Source organism: Neolamprologus brichardi, chromosome 20 (assembly GCF_056152115.1).
Source record: "Neolamprologus brichardi isolate AB-2024 chromosome 20, ASM5615211v1, whole genome shotgun sequence".
Classification (NCBI taxonomy): domain Eukaryota; kingdom Metazoa; phylum Chordata; class Actinopteri; order Cichliformes; family Cichlidae; genus Neolamprologus; species Neolamprologus brichardi.
Genome location: NC_142123.1, coordinates 25171691 through 25194759, shown reverse-complemented (window position 1 = coordinate 25194759; position 23069 = coordinate 25171691). Strand labels below are relative to the sequence as shown.

The window sequence follows — 23069 nt, the reverse complement described above, 5'->3', positions numbered from 1 at the left end:
AAATGTACTAAATTGAGTGTTATCTGAGCACTGATATTCTTAATCATTTATCCAGCTTAGTAGGAGCTGAAGCCTACACCAGGTGACAGAGGGTGAAGTTTCCCATCTGAGACGACATGATCTCACATCCACATCTACTACCAGTATCATCTATTAACATAAAAAGCGTGTACCTGGACTGTGGGGTTTAAACTTGCAAAGGGAACATGTAAAAACTGCTAAACAGGGTCAAACCTGGAATCTTGTTGCTGTGAGTGGACAGTGATAACCGCTGCACTGGCATGATATACAATATATAGTATCAACTGATAATATCTATAAACTTGAGGTGATGAAGTAAACTTTCCATTTATGTTATGTTTGAGGCTCAAAAATCACAGTGGATAAGTGGGAAAAGTTTCCTGTGTTGAAAATCAGCTGTCATGTTGCATCTCTGGTGAAAGGAGCCCCTGTTTTGAAGACCTCTAATGCACGTACAATTTTCAGGCAGCCTTTTACACAGTTGTCCAGACAATTTATCTCAGGATGGGAGTGTTTCAGTGACTTGAAGCAGGTGTGTAATTAGAGAACGAAGTGAGCTGGGACAAGGGGAGCCGGGTACACACACTAACCAGCATGCACATGGTAAAAACACTGGAGATAAAGTTATTTGGAAAGATTCTTTTTTTTTGCAAATGGATTTTTATTTTTAATTTAATATTTTTCTTGGGTTCTGTATTGCTATTGAATGAATAAATACCTTTATTCATTTTTCTGACTAAAGTATTTTGGATATTTTCAGTGAAAATAATCTTTACTCAACAATAAAAGATTGTTAAATCATACATCGGATCTTAATGAACAAAATATTCAAGCTGAAACCCTTTACTGCCTACTGGTTTTATGCATTCAAAATAACTTATGGGTATTCTCCTGATGAGATGTTTGATGTTGTCCTGGGGGATCTCCCCTAGATTTTGATCAGGGCATCAGTGTGCCACTGGAGAGTCCGTGACACTGTTTGGCAGAATGAGATGCACTGAAACAAAATGTTCCAGAGGTTTTTAATTGGATTCAGGTCCGGGGAACATGAGTGCCAGTAAGTGGCACCAGTGCCTTCATCATCCAGAAGTTGCCTAGACACTTTGGCCATATCAGGCCAAGCATTTTCCTGCACCAGGAAGAATCCAGTGCCCACTGTATCATAAATTTATGCAATAGGTTTGAGGACTTCCAGCACGATACCTTGCAGCATTCATGTTCCTGTTGCACATGGCGCTCTGTGTGACTCTCCAAGGATATGCCTCCCCATTCTATCACTGACTCGCTGCCAAATTGGTTATGCCAAATGATGTTGCAGGCTGCATAAGGTGCACCGCAGCATCTCCAGACACTCTCATGCCTGTCATATGTACTCAGTGTGAACCTGCTCTCATCTGTGAAGGGAGTGTGGTGCCAGTGACAAAACTCCCAGTTCGAGTGTTCTCTGGCAAATGTCTGGCGATCTGCACGGCACTGGTCTGTGAGCACAGGTCCCACAGAGCGACTTTGGCCTTTGAGCCACCGTCATGAAGTCTGATTCTGATAGTTTGGTCAGAAAAACGCACACGAGCAGCAGCTCTGGCAGCACTTCTCCTGTCGCTCTTCGCACAAAGGAGCAGATAGCAGTTCAGGTGCTGGATGTACACCCTTCTGCAGCTCTCTCCAGGTCTCCTCATGTAAAGGCCAATCTCCTGGCTCTTCTTCAACACTCTTGAGACTGTGCTGGGAGACACAGCAAACCTTCTTACACAAATAGTTGTACAATTCTAAAAGAGCTGGACTACTTGTCTAGCCTGAAAGGGTGCAGTTGCCCCCTTCTTTTGCTAGGAGCACCCCAAAAATTCCCTTCTAGGGTTGTCTTGTTGCTGTTTCTCCTTTGCGCCTGTAGTAAATTTCATTTGTGCCAAAGCAGATGAAACTGGTTCAGAATCACTTATGTTTCTTAACTGCACAGATTGATATGCCGTAAGTTTAAATGACTTGTTGTTATACTGTGATGATCAAGTGCTCTCCTCTGGGTTTATAAATCTGTCAAAGTCATGACATCCTATCATTCAGACATGAGTCACTCTCACTGTAATGTTCCTTATGACTTCATTCAGACATTGCCATAGCATGGACAGCATGAGCCACAGAACTTTATTCCTTAATATGCCTGCATGCTTTCATATTTTTGCTGTGTTGAAAAGGGGCTTAACATTGGTGGGTCTAAGCTTTACTGTTATTCAAAAATGTTACTTTACTAATTCGCGTTGGATTAATTGCTTTCACTGTAGTCAGATTATCAAAAAAGTTTTTCTTAAGACTATAAAGATTTCACATCAATATACAAGTGCCCCTGTTACATCAAGGAATAACTGGGTCTATGGGGAAATACAATAATGTGGGATACAAATATAGGTAAAGCAATAAAATGTGACATGTATTCTCCCTATCCACAAAGGAACTGTGTCTTCTAGTTTCAAAAATTACACACTTAGCGCTCGCAGGGTTTAAAAATGAGGTTCAAATCATGGATTATACATTTAGCATTAGCCCGCTCTCCACAGAGACTTGAAGCACTCGCTGAAACTTCAGCGTTTCATCAGATTCTATCTATCTTAGCATGTTCTGGGAGAAGCCACGCGCTCATGGGGATACTGCAGAGGACAGACGCGCTCTTAAAATACATCAATAAGTACCAGAAGCCTAGCTTGGCATGCTATAACATGGAGAATGTTATTTACACGGATTCCTGGTTATTAGCATACTGACATTTGACAGTAGTAGTGAGAAGAGCAGAGAGCTAATGTGCTCACAGTAACATTTCCCGGTGGACCTGTCAGATGAATTCTCCTAACCCCTTTAGCTTTCTCATCTCCGAGAGTGCTGCCAAAGTGAGGGTCAGGTCACTTCTCTCCTTATCTGTCTCGGAGACACGGGATGATTGAAATAGGCAAACACAAAAACGATTCTCTGGGTCTTTGTGTTAGGGAGCTACTGTTTTACTGGACAGCTTTCAAAGGATTTGTGACTTCTGTCGAAGGGACAAAAATGTAGTGTTTTGTGCACAAAAACTGTCTCTATAGCAACAAAAGAAAGACGATTTGATTAGGTAACTCTCAACAACTCATCTGCTAGTGAAAGTAAAAACACAAAGTCTATTTTTTGAGTTTTGCCAAGGAATCAGCGAGACTAGAAGCTTTTGACCCAGAAAATGAAATATCCACACCCCTGTAAGAGCACTGTCACTATCTTTGGGTGACCTCACAGTTCTCAACAGAGGTGACAAATCGTGTGCTCTGGAAGGCCAAGAGGGTGCTGACTTTACTTCCACCGCCACTGCACCATGGCCAATATTCACACAGCATTGTGTGAGTAGTGAAATCCAGAGAAAAATCATCTTAAATGGAGACCAGCTTCTACTGAATATGAAAGTCCTATTGAGATAACAGTGCAGGCCTTAAGTCGTTAAGAGGACTTTTTTTAATCTGTAGATCTTTGTAAAGATAGGAGAAACTGGCTGACCACAGAAAACTGCATCAAACCCTGAGAAGCAAGTTTGAACTTCATCTCATTAGAGATGAGTTTGGATTTCTCACTCAATAAATCAATATCGTTACACCATTAACACTGTTCTAAAGCTTCAATTAATTTCATTACTAGACAATTTATCCATCTCGAGAGTGAATGAAGCTCCATTAATGGGTATAAGAGACTTCTCAAGTGTTGCAAAAATCATTGATCGGATATACGTCTGCATCATTAGATGATGAACATATTTATAGTAGCTTGCCATTTACAGGCAATAAAACATTTAATACGGGTAAACTTTTGACCTTCTTTCTTACCTTCTTACATAAGAACTATAATTATATGTCTATCAGAGCCACAGAGACCATATCATCCTGTGTGCACTGCAGGTTCGAGATACTTGCAAAAGGGTCTTATGTGTAGTTTCTTTTTGTGAAGAAAATAATCTGGATTGATCATCCTGACAAACTAATAAAGTGACTACACAGCTTCACCTTTGTCTAACTGAATCAGCTTTTTGCAATGGAGCACACTCAATGGCAACTGAGCCTATGAAACATATATACTTCCTCGTTAAACACTTATCAGAATCCGTTAAGTTTGTTGTAAATAACAGCCTGTTGAGTTCTTCACCCAATGTCCAGAGCTCATAATGGCTACCATTAGTACTGAAATGAACAGATTTGTACTAGCAACAAACTAAAGATACTATTCAACTAAAGTGTGTAGGTTTGTATTTTAAGCATTTAATATAATGTGTATTTTGTCCGAATAGAGAGGTTTTTGTTCATATTTTGTATAAAAAAATATGCATTATGCTTGCACTTTTCCTTGACCGTGTCACAGATCGCTCTTTCATGCAGCATCAGCCTTGGATGAGTAACTAAAGCAGTTTTCATTGACAAAGTAACTTGCTTACAACTACTGTTAAACAGAAACATAAAGATGGATTTGTGGACTACAAGTAAAAGCAATTTTTTATTTGGATGCATTTACAATTTTTGAATGTAAGGTTGCAATCCAGTGTAAATGGGGTCTTATATGAAAATTGGGTATATTTTTAAGTTAGTTATTCTTTTTGAATGCATGAATTTCCCAAGGTAAGCTGATTAAGGCTTGTTTGCTATTATGCTACCACACTGACGACGCTAACGGCGTCAACGCGTTAGCATGGTTAGGTCTTTGACACATTAATGCGTCCAGCCCCACGGACGGGGTGATCCGCGTTAATTCGCTAACAGAGATTTGAAGTGTTAATGTGGTTATGGCTGGTTAATGCTGACATATATATATATATATATATATATATATATATATATATATATATATATATATAGATATAGATATATAGATATAGATATATAGATATATAGATATAGATATAGATATATATCTATATAGATATAGATATATATAGATATATATCTATATAGATATAGATATAGATATAAGTAACTGAAATAAAAGTATAAAAGTTAATGTCCTAAATAATCTCTTAGCAGTGACTATTGGTAGAGTTTTTTATGCCAAGGTCTCTATGAAATTATTCCAGTTGTTTGTGAATTCCCTTCCAAATGACTCATTCGTTGCTCCCTCCTCTCTCTTCATCCACTCATCCTTTCAGTACAATCACCAGGTATAATCTGAAAACTCCCTGCCCTTCATGGTACATTATGTGATATGTCTTGGGCTCTGTAGTCTAGTTTTTTAGTCTGTTTTTTTTTTTTTTTTAGCTGCAGCAATGTTCGCGTGGAAAGAAGAAGTGGAAAGAAGTTCTCCTGGGAAATGCTTTAGGAAGTCTGAGGCATTGTTACTTTGCATTTCCACATTACGCTATGCATTCTCATAGCATGCTATGATGTCTCAAAGTGTGTGCTGCGGAGAAGCTCTGTTAGTTTAATATTTGATATTTCCTATGGGGTCCACTGTGTGATGATCAAAGATGGAGACAACCTTGAAATGCCTCCCTCAATTTACACATGGAGCGTATCAGTGAGAGAAAGTAGGCTGAAACTGTGGAGGCAGAAAGAGATTATAGTAAAGACAGCCTGTATTAAAACTGAGAACGAGGAGAGGCAGAAACTAGGGAAGAGAGTGAGTTGTGTCTAAAGAGTGGGGGGAGGATTCACAACCTCAGACCCCATACTGACAGCTAATTAAAGCTGTTAGGCCCATGATTATCACTTTTTGATTTTCACTATAAGGCTTTCAGCAAAATGTAGTCTTTTTCAATCCGGTTGGTCACGCTGATCATCCTTACTGAAACAAAAAACATGTCTTTGACATATAAACTTAAGGACCCATGTAGGAGTTCTTCTGCCTTCTGCATGAGCGTTAGTTTGCGCATATTGATGGAATTTGAGCTATGACTTATTCATCCTGGTTCATCTCCTAAAAACACACAGTAATAGAGTTCTATGACCCGCTAGTGTTTGCTGAAAAGTGCAAATTTCCAAATTATCTGAAATTTGGCAGAGCTATTTATATAGGATGAGGGCTTTCAAAGCTATGAAAATAATTCAGTTGAATCGACAAAAGTATGTCTGAATGAAACTGGTTTTCCCATTGAAAAAGATGTACTAATGATTGTTTGAATGAGGGGCACGGTAGCGCAGTGGTTTGGACTGTCTCATAGCAATACATGAGTTAAGATCACTCGTCTTTTCTGTGAGGTATCTGCATGTTCTCCCCCTTCTTCTGAAGTAGATAAAGTAATAAAGTAGGCCTTATTCAGACATGGAAAAATGCACATTACACATCTCTTTAAGTAAGGCTCGTTGATATATAATCAAAGGTTTTTTATAAATACATAACATAATTTAAACATAACACCAGCCATTTCAAATAGTTCTCTGGGAGGATATTCATAATGTTGAACTGAGTTTTTGAGACGGAAATTGACAAAAACAGCTCAAACTCTGTTCCCTGTCTGCCCCCTTGCAGAGGCAGTACGTTGGTGTGAACTAGTGGGAGTGATTGTAGCTAAAAGTAAAGGAATTATTGTGCCGCAGTCCTAAAGTTTTGAGAGAAGGCGATTCCGACGGTATTCAATCATCCAACAAGCAATTCTAAAGAAGTGTACTAACTACTTATAGGGGTTCTCGAGTATATATTAAAGGAACGACGTGCTCACACGATGTTTGACATCTGGCAGGCAATTGTACAGAACAGCGGGGAGTAAAGAGTAGGATATTCTTACGAGTCGTCACACAGGTTGTATAACTGATGGATTTACAAGTTGAAAAATTACCATTGTGGGAATAAGGCACACACGCCCACCTCTTATAGCAGCTTTTATATGTTTTTGCATCAGTTACCTCACTTCCTATAGAATACTGCCGCCTGTGTTTATAGTGCCCTAAGGACTGACAAGTGATGAATTCCAATTTGTTTTTTTACATATTTACTTTTTAATGCAGTTCACACAAATAAAAATGTAAATATGCAGTACTATGCCAAAGTCTTGAACCTTTTTATTTTATTTTATATTATATCTTTATATTATGCTTCCAAAGAGCCAAAATTTCTATTTATTTTAAAGTGGTCTCGAGCACTTTTTCAGAATATCTGAAGTTTAATAATAATAATCATTATAATAATGGATTGGATTTATATAGCGCTTTTCAAGGCACCCAAAGCGCTTTACAATGCCACTATTCATTCACTCTCGCATTCACACACTGGTGGAGGCAAGCTACGGTTGTAGCCACAGCTGCCCTGGGGCAGACTGACAGAAGCGAGGCTGCCATATCGCGCCATCGGCCCCTCTGGCCAACACCAGTAGGCGGTAGGGTAAAGTGTCTTGCCCAAGGACACAACGACCAGGACAGAGAGCCTGGGGATTGAACCGGCGACCTTCCGGTTACAGATACGCTTCCCAACCCCCGCTTCTTTGGCTCCTTTTTCACTCATTTGCAGTCCAGTCCTTGTACCTTACCATTTCCATATGAAGCTTTTGTGTTTGTATTTAAGCATTTTTTTGTATCATTCAAGCAAGTTGTTCCAAAAACCAAAAATACCAAATATAACACGTTGACAGTCATAAATATATATATATATTTTTTTATTATAGTAGCCACTTATAAGATTTTAAGTTCAGTTTTGTGTGTTCAGTTTAGTATTTATAAATGATAATGATCATTAATGATTATTAGTGATCATAAGGTGTTACCGAGACATTTGTTAACCTAGTCATGCAAACAACGCAGGACCTTAATTTATCTACATTTTGCTCCAGTCTCTTTTATGTTAATCAGATTTGTTTGCCAGTACATTTATGCAATTAGTGCATGTCTAATAAGCGGCTCTGCCTTATTATGCTGCTGTGTCTATGCTATGATTTTTCTTTATTAATTATTTATTTTGTAGAGTTTAAAATTTGCATCACCGCTCTGCAACTAAAATATATCGATTACCTGGTAAGGAACTGAACTGACATTTTACTTCAGTCCTCTGAATGCCAAGTTCTGCAGAAGTGTGTGTGCCATGTGTAGTGAGATGTTTGACCTTCCTTAGAGAAAGAAAGCTTCCAGCTGTTTGCAGAGTGAAGTAGGTGGGTCTCTGCTTTACACTCTGCACTCAAGAACATCTCATAAAGGTTTCATGCGGTTGTGGAGTTCACAAGAGCCGTTGCACTTCATCTTGGTGTTTGTGAAGGTACTGCAGAATTTGCTTTGCAGTGTGAATGGTGACATTTTCTTAGGCGACATGAACATTATGAGCAAAGAATGTGTCTAGGACTACTTCTGCTTGCTGTTGTAAAAATGCCTAATCACCTTTGGCTTGTACTATGTCACTAAGCTAAACAGCCAGTCTGACTAAATGGCTGCCCATCATAGAGCCAGCGCTGTTTTTAACTTTCTGCATATTATTGTTTCAAATCATTTTTCTTCTTGTAACTCTAAACCCTGTGCAGTAGCTTTTTGTTCCTACTGTTAAATGATCCAGATGTTTCACTTCATACATGCATTCACATTCAGTGATTGCAAAGCAGTTTCTAAATCGCTGCCATTTGGTTGGAACCAACTTTGAGTAACTCTTGTTTATAGTATGTAGCAATTTCTGTTTAGTTTTTGTTCATAGTGTAACAAACAGGTGCTGTTTAAATTCTGCGTTGTTTTAGCGGACAGGTTATGGGCTGTCCTGCCGTTTCTGCAACTTTTTAAACTAAATGTTATGACTCCTTTTAAGTTATTAAGTTTATTCATGTTTAACCCTTCATTTTCCTGATCAGCTGATACAACCATGCCATAGTGTTAGTTTTTATTAGATCTGTAGATGTAGAGCTGTCCTTTAGACACAATTTATTAGAGTTAAATCAGTTGTTTCAGTGTGGATGGAGTGATATTTTTGATCTTCAACAATCTGTTGGAAACTGGCGTATAAGTTGCTGCCCATATAGTTCATCCTAACGCATGGTTCCAGTGAACAGGATGCCTCTTAAACCTAAATTAAAGTCAGATTATGTCAATACAGTAATTACTCCAAACTTGCAGGGCGTCATCTCCCAAGCCTTCATATTATTGCTGCACAATCACTGTCTTTATCGATATCTGTTAATTAAGAGATGAATCAAAAGTGTTGGTGGAAATGAGCAGTCAACTCAACAGGAAAACATACTTTGATCAAAATATATTCCACCTGCACAGTTGTGCGTTGGTTAGCACTGTTGTCTCACAGCAAGAAGGTGCTGAATTCAGATTTAAAGGCTGACTGGGACTCTTCTGTGGGGAGTTTGCATGTTTTCACCCCGTCTATGCGGATTCTCCCTGGGTACTTCAGCCTCCTTTACTCAAATATCCTCCACAGTCATCAGATCTGAATCCAATAGAGTGCCTTTGGGATGTGGTGAAGCAGGAGATTCACTACATGGATGTACAGGCTGTGGCAGGTTATGTCAATATGGACTAAAATCTCTGAGGAATGTTTTCAGCACCACAAACTGAAACAGCTGTTTCAACCACTCACCTTAAGATGGAAACACTTTCTTTTTTTACTTTCACTAATGATTTTCACTGGATCTGCACTTTCACTGTGCAGTTGTATCGCCAGATATGAGATATCCCAGGAACATAAATACTTATGATCTATGGCACAGCTGAAGTGCATTTGCTGCAGACACCAGAGCTCTTCAAACAAACAAGTAACGAATAAAAATGTTGAAAAGTTGTCTGCCGCCACTTTAATTGGACTCATCTGTAAGTCAGGGTAGAGGATTTATTTATTTATTTATTTAAAGTCAAAACATTTCTCATCTGGCGTTATTTCACCCTCCCTATTCTGCTGGCGACCAGATGCAGCATAATTATTGTTAATATCTCAAACACTTCTACTGCAATATGCTTTAATACAAGCACTTTAGTTAGGAGAAACAATAGTGCTTTCACACAGTAAATATTCCTTGCTGAAACTTCTTATTGTATTAAAATGGAAATGCCTTTGAAAAGACAAAAATCCTTAAATCTAACATCAAATAAAAATAACATTTTGGAACAATAAGCGACTATATGCTGTGAATGGGGCTAACAAATGTAGGAGTGACAAATACAGTATTTTCAAACTTTTTACTTGCTTGTTTCACAGTTCCACAGTGAATAAATGAATGTATCTGGAGCAAATGGAGCAAACAGATTATGGCAGAGTAGAGAGAGAGCAAGACAGGCAATGTCTTTCGACTTTTAACCAGCGTAGCAAATAGCTCTGTCTCCGTGGCACCTCTGAAAAGCTAGACTCAATCCATTAAACTGGCAGTTTGGTGAACTCTGCACAGCCCTTCAGAGCTTCAAAGCAAAAGATATATCCTGATGCTCCCTCATGGCTCAGATCCCATGCCTGAAGTGAAGAGCTGGTGCTTATCCTTAAAGACTTCGAGTAAGTTGAAGACGCTGGATCCTCCAAATACAAATAATACGAGACTCACACTGTGCACATTCAGGAAATCACTCCACTAATTTAATTAGAGTGTAAAACAATAAAGAGCACAAAGAATCAGTCCGCAGAGAAGCTCTGTTATTACATGATAACGGCACAATCCGTCCCTTGGATAGGCATAATCGCTTCATTAGTGTCAGATCTCTCAGTGTTAATTTGCAACTCTGGCTGTTATGAAGACTGTGTGAGGGAGAGGAAGCAGCATTTTTTAATATTTTTTTTTTTTTAAAAATTGACATCTGCCTACAAGTGAGCATGACATTATACCTTCAAGAGTGGTTCTGGTTGAGGGTTTAGCTGTCTTGCCATTTTTACTCACTGTAGGTGGCTGGGTGGAGAGAGGTGACAGACTACCATGGGCTCACAGTGCGCTCTCACTACTCCTGGCCAACCATTCAAGATTACAAGTGTCACTGCGCCATACTGATCTCTTTCCCCAAAAACAACAGCCTTGACCGCCTACAGGGAATATTGTCCAACTTGGTTATTTTATCAAGTTCTTTATTGTAAAGATGAGCAAAGACACAGAAGAAACTATCACACCTTATTATCCCTTAAGTACCTCTTTGACCTGTGTTGCAGTATACTCTGGCTCTTTGTACAAAAGAACTGCATCTGCAGCATCTCTTGCTTTTGTCAGACCGTTGTTTGTGATCCTGGTCATTAAATCTTGTGTAAGTGATTTTCATTCTATGCCTCTTCCTTGTAACCCCAGGTTTTCTTTCTTGGCACTTACTCAGAGGAAGAGAGGAGGGTCTCTTGTGTTGGCCAAACCTCTGGTGACAAGCCTCATTACATAACCACTGGCAAAAAGTAAAATATGCAGCAATAGGAGAGAGGCAAATATGCTGCAGTGAAAATGGCCTTTGATATGTCAGACATGTGATATAATGTTTCTGTGATTTTGTGTATCATTAGATTCATATTAGATTTTGTAGTTGTGACATTATTTTTTTGATTAATGCTTTGATGTTGTTTTCCTTTTTGTCTTGATCCTTTTTAAAGTCAGTTGAAATGTGTCTTTTAACTACATTCTCATCTATATCACATTGTTGATGGCTATTGAAGGTACAGACAGTTAGTTATACTAATGGCCTAAATAATTAAATGCCCACTTTAGCCTAATATTCTTCCTTTTGCTCAGTTTTCTCTGCCTCATAGGCAGCTCAGTGATAGTACTATTGCAGCTAATGTCCTCACTTCAACCCACTGCATCAAGTTCATCCTTTCAGTCCTCCTCTTTTTATTTTTCTTCTTCCTGCCCTTCTTTCTTTGGAATATTTTGATCTTTGTAAATCTAATTTGGATTTTTTTTTTTTTAGGTCAACTTAAACTGAAATTTTAACAGTAATATTTTTGAAGCAGAGACTTACCAAAACATTGCACTGCTGCAAGATCAGTGCTTACTTTAGAGATGACTAATGACATTTTCACTACTAAAAGCTGTTGTGAAATTTAAAGACTACACTCTATATGAAGCCAGTCCCCAAGAGTGATATGAATACAGTGCTTGAGTCGGTCCCCTCTGTCATTGTTTCTACTAACTGCTAATTAATCTCTTCTTTCCCTGAAAAAATGTAAAGCATAACCAATTTGACAAAATCACATTTGACTGCATACGGGTATAAAAACAGCTTTTGTGCATCCAGTGATAATCCCTTAAAAGTCTGAGTAATGCGAGTCAGTGTCAGTTGAACCAAGCAGCAACTTGCAGAGTTAGAAAACTAAACCAGTGTGGAAATATCAAAACCTATAGTTCCTTGAATTTCTTCAAAAAGCCAACCCCAAGTGGCTTACATACCTTTGTTAAAAGGTCCAGCTATGCTGCAGATATAGCGTGTTTACAGCCAAGCAGAAAACATAGTTTTGGTTTAAAGAGTGCACAAACCACCGGGTGACATGATGGTGGCTTGGTCCATTTTTTTATACACAGTCCACTTTAGCTGTGGCAGAAGACTACAAGTGTGAATAAACTAAATTAAGCAAAACTCTGGGAAATAGCTGTATGCATGCAATACAAAAGCTGCTTTTATGTTACTAAACTAGCTACCAGCCATGTAAGTAAGCATACAGATTCTTTGCAGGCACACTTATGTATTGCGTGCCAGATTTTTGCTTGCTTAAATATTGCAGGTAGTGAATAACTGAATCATGTTTTCCCATCCCCTTTAAGCCAGAAATGCAGAACAGACTCTCTGACGCTCTGAGGCATAAGGGTTTATCAGTTTTGTTACTGTACCAAAGTTAGGTGATAGATTCAGTACTTGTTATCTTGTCAGCCTGTGGATATAACTGCTGATTCCTGATTCATGCAGCTTGCAGACTTTAGAGAAATCCTCTGCTGAAGTTACACACTTTTTTTGTGCTGTTAGTTGTACCTTTTTGCAGTTTGCTTAAATATTGAGTTCAATAAAAGCGCAATTGGATATATTAAATCTCTCGAGTACCATTGATGATATGATGATATAGATGAAAAAAATGCACAAAATACAACAACGAAGTTTAACCGCTGGTGCAGTTACAGCATTCAGACAACAGTCTAAGCTTTAGGCTATGATATGTACAATTAGCACCCTTTTGATTTGGTGGAAAGATCAAAATATTGGCTCCTTGTTTGTTAATTAGGACAGTTGCCTCAGAGGACCAGAGCTATTAAATCAAGATAATTATCAGACAGTGCCCCGTGACGAAGAGGAATGACAAAGGAACTTGTGGCCAGTAACCTTGGCAATGGATGAAGCAGCCATTGCCATTAATGATGTTATACCTGTGTATTCGTCTTCAATTCAGCATCCTGTCTGCAGAAGCGTAGCTCAAAAATGTATCTTGTGTGTAATTTAATAAGGTCAGGCGAAAGTAATGAGCCCTTCTTTCTTTTTGAAAAGCCATTGCTTTCCTCCAGAGAACCATTTTTAGCTGCAGATGAGTTAAAAAAAAAAAAAAAAAAAAAACTTTATAGTGCAGGTGTGATAATGGCATATGACTAATTCACATACTCTACACGGATGCCTGAAATGAACAGAAGAGTGTTTTTATGAGCGGTGCTGACTGGCTGATTCATGAGATTAATGTGACAAGGACAAAAAAGAGAAACAAGAAACAGATAAGAAAAACATAACGAGAATTTTCTTTCAGAGGGCTCATGACCTTTAAATTGAATATTCCACATGACAACATCGTGATATTTTGAACTTTTCAGTTCCATTATAACTGTAATTTACTGTCAGTGTTGGCAAGATACGCACATGGTCTTCCTGGGGTGCGCTCTAGTGCTGTTATCTTTAAAAGAATATTAAGTGTTGTTACCGTTGCAGATGAGGTAAAAAAAAAATGTAATGACCCAAATCTGGGGAAGACCTTTGATTGTAAAGAACAAAGGAAGGAAAAGGAGCAGAGAAGAGAGAAACAGTGCCATCCTTCTCTGTTTTCAGCCAGGAACTCACAGAGGAAGTGTCAATCTGTCAGAGGCTGGATATAATCTTCTACATTGTGACGCATGGGGAGATCATGGTGCCCTGTCACCGGTAGTCCTTGTCGTTGATTAAGGCTTTTCATCCTCCATTGGGCTAAGCTCTGGGCCGCCCGCACTTTGTCTTGTGACATGCGTAATTTCCTCCTCACAGTCTCCCCATCTTGATAGTGAGCTAATAGAAACTCTGTCCAGATCCACTTCTAATGAAGACAGATCCTCAGATGGCCAAGCAGTCTCATTTATATTACTAGTCTTTCAACTTGTTTTAAGTAGATTAGACATGTTCTATGCGACAACCAAAGAGAGAAGGGTGGGGGTGGGTGTGGGGGGTGTAAGTGTAGGAAAAATTATTCATAAAGGGATTTCACAAGGCTTCATCATTTAAGCAACAACATAGCTTGGCTAAGAGTTTACTTGATCTCTTTACAATTACGAGGGCTGTCATAAGAGATTGTAAATGTATTCAGAGAGTTGTAGATGTTCATGGAGCAGATCAGTTTAGTGCGGCTCAGTTGAGCCACATTAAAATATCTAACACATCTTTTTTGAGGGTAGAATGAGGAAGTGGGCAGCATATTCTTCTTCGACTTTGAATAAATGATTATTCTTATTTTTAAATAGGTGTCGATTAATTTTCCTGGTGTCCTGCAAAAACTTTCCGAACTGTTTTGGGTTTTTTTTAAAAAAAATAAGATGAGAAAATATTGAGATCAGTCATCTAATAACATTTCCTACGGACTGTATATTTTTGTGTAGGTGGTAGATAGAAAAACATATAACAGCACAAATATAGATAAAATCCTACACAAGTTATCTAAAGCTTGGCATGTTGTGCTTTAAGGTTGTATTTTTCCATTACTGCAGCAACTGATCTCAACCAGACTTACATTAGCCTCTAATGATCCTGTGCATCCCACTCGAGGCTCGGGGGAACGGGCAGCTCTCTGTCACAGACACTCTGGTTTAATGAGTTTGTTAACCAGTATTGCAATTAATAATTAAGTATAGCAGGTTTTTAGATAAATCTTTGTCTAACAAGTCTCTTCACTGTAAAACAAACAAATTATACTAGATGACTAATCTGGTAGTCGTTAGTAATGTTGCAGTTTGTTTGTGATTTGTATTTAGCTTTGCAAATTTTTTGGTCATTCCATTGAATTGTATCCAGACATCTGGATGTTTAGACATTGTGCTGAGCCTATCACCTTGTCGCTGTTCCGTTATCAGTGCTGTGATGCCATAAGATCAAACGTTCTTATTTAAAAATATCTAATAAAAATGTAAGTTTGTCTAAAATAATCTAAGTCTGTTTCCACAGACAACTGTATTTGTGTTGGCAGAATCTATTTTCTAAACAAATGTGATGGTGTGCTCAAAGTCCTTAAAAATTTGGACTCATTGATGTCAATTCTTGCAAACAGTCCTGTAAAAATCCTTATCGGATTGGTCTGACAATGTCAACGCTATCAGCCTCAGAGAAAACTGATGAAACAGATGTGATTTCTTCAGACTCTTAACCTGTGGATTAAAAGCTGTCACAAGATTACTCTGAAGTGTACTGCAAGAAAATTAAGAGTAAGACAGAAGTAAAACATACCCATTTACACCTTAAACTGTTAGGATGCCTGCATCGTTGACCCAGGGTTTTGAGTTTATTGTATTATTTATCTTTTCTGTTCTTTGGTTTCTTCGTTAGAGTTATGTCTTATGGTTTGTCTCTGTGTAATCCTTAGTTGCTGTCTCCCCTGTTTGCTATATCCCCGTGTCCAGTCAGTGTCTGTGTCTGCCCTGGTCCCACGTCTCTGTTCCCTCTGCAGTGCGCGCGTGTTTAGTCTGTGTCTTTAGTTCAGTCTGTGTCATGTTTCCTGTTTTATTTTGAAGGTCCTTGCCTGATGTTAATGTATCTGGTTTCGCTTCCCCTTGTCTCGTTAGGCCTGATTTGCCCCAGCTATGTTTCCCTCCTGTTACCCATTCCCTGATTGCTCCCTCTGTGTATTTAAGCCCTGTGTTTCTCTGTGTCCATGTCGTGGTCTACCGTTTATCTAGCTGTGTGTTCTGTCAGTCTTCCGGTGTAAGTTTATTTTGATATTTCCAGTTATGTTATATTTGAGTTTAACATTAAAGCTGTTTTGAGTTTAAGTTTTGCCTCCGAGTGTCTGCACCTTGGGTCCTATTCCTGTCTGCACACAGCCGTTCTATAACATAAACATCAAAATGTGGAATCTGAGAAGATTAAGAGGAAATATCTTTTTGGTTGAAGTGCCCTGAAAACCTGGATATCCAAACTATGACAAGGAACCCTTCTAAGATGTTACAAGCCAGAAACCAAAATTTATAGATATATTTACTTATGTTTTTTCATATAAAACTTTTTGATCTGAAAAGAAATCTATAAAGGTGTCAAGTGCAGACTACCAGCATGGATTGGAATTAAAAAGAGATACTCAAGTAACCCAAAAGTTATACATACATGTAGTTTTGTATATGCTTTGGAGAAAAGTTAGTACTAATAAGGAGATTTACGGTTAGTAAAATGTATTCCTCATTAACTTGTATGTTGAGGTTTGCAAGCTAATATTTTTGGTTCTCCATGTTGTCACATTGGATGGCCCAAGTAGCTCTAAAGTTGCAATTTATTTTGTACCTTGTAGGCAAATACACTGGTCTAAATTCCAATAAACATCTAAGCTATTCCATTACATGCAGCACCACCAATCTGTCGGTGGAGATTATTCCAGAATTCAACCCTGTGGTCATTTATGAAGGGTGCAGCTTTAGAGGAAATGTGTTGTGCATTGGACTGGTGGATGCTAAACCCCGCAAACACATTAACATCAAAGAAAGCTAAACTCACCAATACATATGCATTAAACATTAGCCACTGATCTTTAGTTATCATTGCTGCTACAGAGAGAAGGCCACCAAACAAGGTGGTGAAATTACCCAGGAAAACATGTTGAACTCCATGGGGGAAAAAAATCCATAAAATGGAAAATAATGAAATTGCTTTCTGGTGAAGTTTCAGCAGTAACCCCCTTCCTCCTCATAATTAAAACAATGCAGCAAGATAGCAGAAGTCAGGCATATAATGTATACCAGAGCAATGAATGTATAAGGTGTAATAGATTGTGAAAGGAGCAGTATGATGACAGAGATGGAGCATTTCATTAGAAAGGTCTGAATCAAGTCTGCACAGGTGGGTTTAGTGCGACGCTTTGATGGAAGACTGGAAGTTAAGAGTGCCTACACAGTACACCTGGAAGATGGCCTTTGGTTCACACAATTAGAGTTTCTTAGAGTCAGCACTATTTTGCATATTATTTAAATTTGGGGGGGGGGAAATAGCCAGACTTTTTCCTAGTGTTCAAAATTCTAATATAATCCATTGTTGTCTACTATTGTTCTTAGTATGCAGAGATATACAAAATACCAATACAGCCATTCATTTAAATATCTAATTCAGTTCAGGTAGGAGGAACTGACTGTGGACTCAAGTGGCGACACCAAGGAAAAGGCAGCTGAAGATCTGCAAGTGAAAACAGCACAAAACGGATTCATATAGGAACAGAAGTCATGTCACTTTGGCTAAAAGCAGTTCTTTTCTGTACTGTGCAGGAACTTGGTTACAATTGATATGCAAGTAAAAGCCTAACTGACAATTATGAGAGCTGACCTTAGTGCATTATTGGTTCAGATTATATCAAATATGTTATAATGACTTCCTACCTTCTTATACATGGGTTTTAGAAACTGAACATTTTAATTCAAAGAGAAGACTGGTTTCATGTCTATTTGGGGTTTTTTTTAACCAAAAAGCCATGAAACTGCAAAAACAATTTCCTGTTTCAATTTCTTTAAGAAGTCATTTCTTTTCAAAATAGTTCTTGATACTTTGTGAAGAAAAGGTTCTATATAAATTCTATCTAAGCATGCTTTTACTCTACTGGCAGCATGTTATACAGACGACTGTAGATACTCATTGTTGCACCTCTCTTGTGCCCTCCTTCATACATATTGACATTATTTTGAACCAAACACTTAAAATTCAATAAGACCTGTAGCCACTTTGTTGTTGTGTAATTTGGCATACCTCAGCCACCCGTCCACTCAAACCATTTCCGATGAGGCTTCAGCGAACAATAGCTGGATCAACTGAAGGGACAGATGTATCTCCCAGGTCCTGTGTCAGGTCTTTGCTTTGTTGGGCCTGACACTTTTGCTTTTGTCACCTACTTTTTTGGTTTCTCTAAAAAATTTAATGGCCATTCCGAGATATGCCAAGATTTTGGCTAACAGCTCTTTAGGAATCATCTTGTTTGTACAAAAATCCTATTTTATGCCTGTCAAACTGTGTTATGTTTGGCATTTTTCATAGATCCAGTGAAAGAAATGAGAGCAAATTATATGTTTTTCCCAAAGGCTACTAAGAATAAAGTGTCTACTTTGCCAAGTTGTCTATTATGTGTAGACACAACACTGATAACATCCCTGAGATGGGTGAATTTTTTATGCTTTAATGAAAGATCAGCATCAGTGGTTCAACAGATAAAAAGAAACATTCTTCTGAAAATGGTCAGGTACAAAGACTGGATTGAAAATTATGGACAAAGCAGCCAATGTTGAAAGAAATACTTTGGAAGACCTTCAAAACTAATGCTCAAGAACGCTTTAAAAATTACAAGTCTGTGTCTTTAGAAGCAAATTATAAAGGAATAAAAAAGAAGAAGTATTATAAAGAAATAAAGGTGGCTCAAGACTTTTGCACAGTACTGTATGTCCTCCAAAACAAAACTAGAGCAACTTGTACAGAATTTGCCTTTTATGTGCCTTTTTATGCTTGTTTGTTTTTTCAGAAAGACGATGTATATTTTTATTCATACAATCGAGTATGTTGGTGGAACCAGTAGTACTTAATCTAGCGGAACACCCAAATATATCAAATGCACTGCATGCCACATACCGATATTTCTCTACATGGGTAAGACATCCAGAAAAGAAAAGCCTAAGGCATTCTAACAGTACCACTGAATGTGTGTGTGTGTGTTTCGAGTATTGCTCACATTATGGGGACCTAAATCTGTTTGCACAGTCAGATAATAGGAACAAGAAAGCAAGTAGTGTAGATAATTAAACTTTAATGTGAAGCCATGCACACTGGGGTAATATTAGGCTAAGGTTAAGTTAAGTTATCAGTAGTTAGGGTTAAAGTTAGACTAAGTCTCCTTCATACATCAGTGCAATGTCTTAAGAGGTAACAGATACACAGCTGTGTACGTGCATTGTTTGGCTTCATGCTGCTGAGTTGTGAAGCAGCTGGGGTCTGGAATAGTGTTTGTATTGACTGAGGAGAGTCTACAGTGCCCCCATTAAAGTTGTGCTGTAAACAAAGACAGGACACGGTGAGTAAGTCAGATGAATTTCAGGTATCTTGAATCATGAAACAGCCCACTGAAAATGCAACACACACCTGTGTACAAATCTGTAGACCTTCTTGTAGTAAGCAAGGAGTTTCCTAAAATAAACAGTAGGTGGGCATCTTTTAAAAACATTTAAGCACTGTTATTACAGTATAAGTAAATATGTCATATTTCCTTTATATTTACATGGGATGTTAGGCAATTAGGCATCTTAATTAAATGCTCAAACCAAGTAAAGTGGCTGCTTTTGACATAGAGAGCAGCTCTACTCCAAGGCCCTCTTGAATCACTGAACTCCTCACCATATCTCTAAGGGAGAGGTCAGCCACCCTGACCACAACTGACCAGTACAGCGTCTGCATCACTGCAACCGCAACCTCAATCCATCTGTTAATCTCTTGCTCATGAACAAGACCCAAGATACTTAAAGGACAAACAGACCAGAACCTCCGCCAGACGTTCCCAGCACACCTTCATTATAGGTTTGGGTGTGCCAGGTCTTTCCAGCATCCTTCCCCGTCGCCTGATCCAACTCACCACCAGGTGGTGATCAGTTGACAGCTCAGCTTCTCTCTCTCTTACTCAGTTGTCCAGAACGATTGGAAAATCAATCATTGACCCGCAATGTTGGGTGTCTGGGTCCCACGTGCACTTATGGAGATGCTTATGTTTGAACACAGTGTTTGGACGAACTGTGGTTTGTAGAGAAGTCCAATAACAATACACCATTCAGGTTCAGTGCCATTAATCACATGAGCATCAAGTCTCCCAGTAGCATGATGGAGTTACTGAATGGAGCACACTCAAGCACACCATTGCTATGACCGCACAGACTTATTAGGGCAGCTAGTTAACAAAGGCACCAGCTGCACATGCTTCCTCCAAATGGACTAGGAAGTAGAGCAAAAGGAACAACTGGGCCTACCTGATGTTGAAGCTGTCCGCAAGGGAATACACTCCTGGCCTGAATCTCCAACCATCGTCTGTAGAAGACATGAATGAAATTACTTACTTATTCCTTTCTTCTTTTTCTTATTTTCAGGAGATAAAATCAGGAGGTCCAGTTCTTTGTGTCTGTTTTAAAAATTAATTTACCTGACACATAGATATTATACATGAAAGCTGGGACTAGTTGACATGGTATCCCTTGTGTTGCCTCTGCTTTAGTAATCAGGACTTGGTGTAGATACAGACATCTCATTACCAGTGAACTGAAGTGTCATATTCAGGTAGGGCAGGGGCAATGACAAGGATTCTCTGACTAATGGCTTCTAAAAGATCAAAACACCATTAAGTGGACCTGCAGCGCACATAGTAGCCCTACAGACCCATTATGAAAGTGAAACAACTAAAGCCTCTAATGGCAGCCTCCCTTTACAGTTTAATGTTGTTAAACACAGCTCTGTGGATGTTGTTGGAGAGTGCAATATGATTGCTGCGCTGAACTGTTGACAAAGAGTGCGGGAGACGTTGAATAAAACATCATCCAACATGTTTGTTTTTTTGATTGCTTGCATGTTTTACTTGAGCTCATTTGCACCAGCCAATCAACTGTGAGCTGAGGTAGCTTGCATGAACTTCTGCAAAGTCAATATGTTAATGCATTTTGCTCAGAAGCAATACTACTGTGCTGCCTCATACTTATCCTAAGCTTCCTGTCTTGCTTCGTTTATATTAGATTGTGGAGATTTGACTTAGGCAAAACAAGCAGAGCAGGGGATTGCAAATAAATCATTTCCACTGTCTGCTATCATTATACCTATGTTGGTCTTTGAAGGAGCGTAGGGTATAGGATGAGCGCTTTTTACGTCTGCCTTCCTATGAGGCATTTTCAGGATAATTAGAAAATTTGATCTGAATGGTGGATCTATAAGCATTCACTGTAGAACAGAACAGGAGCAAAAGGGATTAGTGCTTGGTTTGCCATCTTTTTGCAAGATTCGCTATGACTTAACAACTTGTCACGTCGTGAAAACTGGCCAAAATCAGAACTATTTTTAAAAATCTTTTTTGACATTAAACAAATTCAGAATTTTCTCAGTCGCTGCAAAAGCCTCATCCATCCCACCCCGCTACGCACATAATTGAATATCTCCTTGTGGTTCTTTCTTTGGAGCCAGTCACTGTGGCACACAAATTGTAATCAAGGCCAGGAATAGTTTACATAGAGATGGGTGGCTGTTGACTGCAGGATTTAGGAACTCATCTGAGCCTTCCCACTGCTGCTGGCAAGAGATTTTTAGCTGGCGCTGGTGTGCAGAACAAGGACTAATCTGTAGTGGTCTGTTGCAGCTAAAAGGAACTGGCCCCAAAGTCATGTTTATGGAAAGAGTGGGGATCATTTTTCCCACTCATTTCTTTAATCATCTGCTGTAGACTTATTGTATCTAGAACATTTATACTGAATACATTTATGTTTGGATTTTATTAATTTTATTGTTTGGTTTAAGATTAGCTTGACTGTGCAAAAGAATTTAGTTTTTAAGGCTCATGGGGGAGTTCGTAGACTAAAAGTCTTTCGTCTAAAATATGCTCATACATATTCATGAGTAGTGGGCAGGCTTCGACAGACTAACAAAGAAAGCGGGAAAATTCCTCAACTCACGCATTGTGAATATCAATGAAAAATGCAGAAGCAGCCCTCCTTATTAAACACAAGCCTCGTGTGCCTTTTTAGGAGCATAAAAACAGGGCACAGCAGAAGGTTAATGTCTTGAATGCAACAAAGATTATGAAACCATATAAGGAAAAAAGGCTTGTTATAATTGCCCCCCAAGCAGCATCACAACCTCTGGCCCCCATGTCAAAGTTTTACAGATTGTGAACTAGCCTCTTACCTCTATTATGCTTGCAGGTTAGAACTGATACAATTAAATAGGGAATGTGGAAAAGGAAGCGGCATGTCCAGTGTTACAAAAACTCCTAACCAAAATACCATTAAAGCTGATATTTCTGCTCTAAGCAAATAAAGTCAAGAAGATCCAAATGACCTGAAGACATCATACCAAACAACAAATTAAGTGCTGACTAAGGCTGCTTAAAGAAAAGATGAAATAATTCCCATGGACTCTGGGATTGAAATTAAAATTGAAAATTGAAAAACAACGCAGCCGAACAGGTAGCCGATTAAAAGTTTGTTTAATTCATGCTGACTGCTGGGAGAGCATGAATAAAAACATGGTTTGTCAATGTTACTCACACCAAACAACAAGCTGATTACTGACACTGTCCTTTCAAGAAAAACAACAGTAGCACTCACTCAGCAGAATAACATTTGTTTAGATTCTAGTGACATCGTTTCCTGTTGCTCGTGTCTAAGGCAAGGACGATAATACTGGGTTATTTTTCTAAAGCCACAAAGGCTGCAGAGGACCCTAGATTATGTTTGTTTTCCTTTTTGCACTGACATTTGACATAGGTTTTTATTTAATCTTACCAAAGCTAAAAACAAGCGTTTTATTACCCAGATGGCTAAGGTCCTAAATCTCCTCTCCTGGTACTGATTAAATCCCTAAAAACTCATTTCTGTTCATCAGAAATACATATTTAGAAAGGTTTTTTTATTTCAATCAAAATGATCCCTTGATGCTTTCAAATGGCTTAGATGTAATGTCACGCCTTTCCCTCTTTTAGTATGCACAGATCTATAAATATGCAAATTGGTCACTGCCTGCAAGCTCGAGTATACCTGTTTATCTTCCGCTCCGCTCACACGT

At 38.6% G+C, this 23069-nt stretch overlaps 1 protein-coding gene across 3 annotated transcripts in view; it reads right to left on the bottom strand.

Annotated features, from left to right (window-relative positions):
- The window catches only part of LOC102793276 (metabotropic glutamate receptor 4-like), a 184257-nt gene that overhangs the window by 154718 nt on the left and 6470 nt on the right, over positions 1–23069 (bottom strand). For 2 of the 3 annotated variants that reach the window (XM_006794243.3, XM_006794245.2), the window contains exon 2: positions 20279–20336. The exons of the other annotated variant lie outside the window; for it this stretch is intronic. The gene's annotated coding sequence lies outside the window, so the exon portion shown is untranslated. The remainder of the gene's footprint in view (positions 1–20278; positions 20337–23069) is intronic. 3 annotated transcript variants of the gene reach the window in all.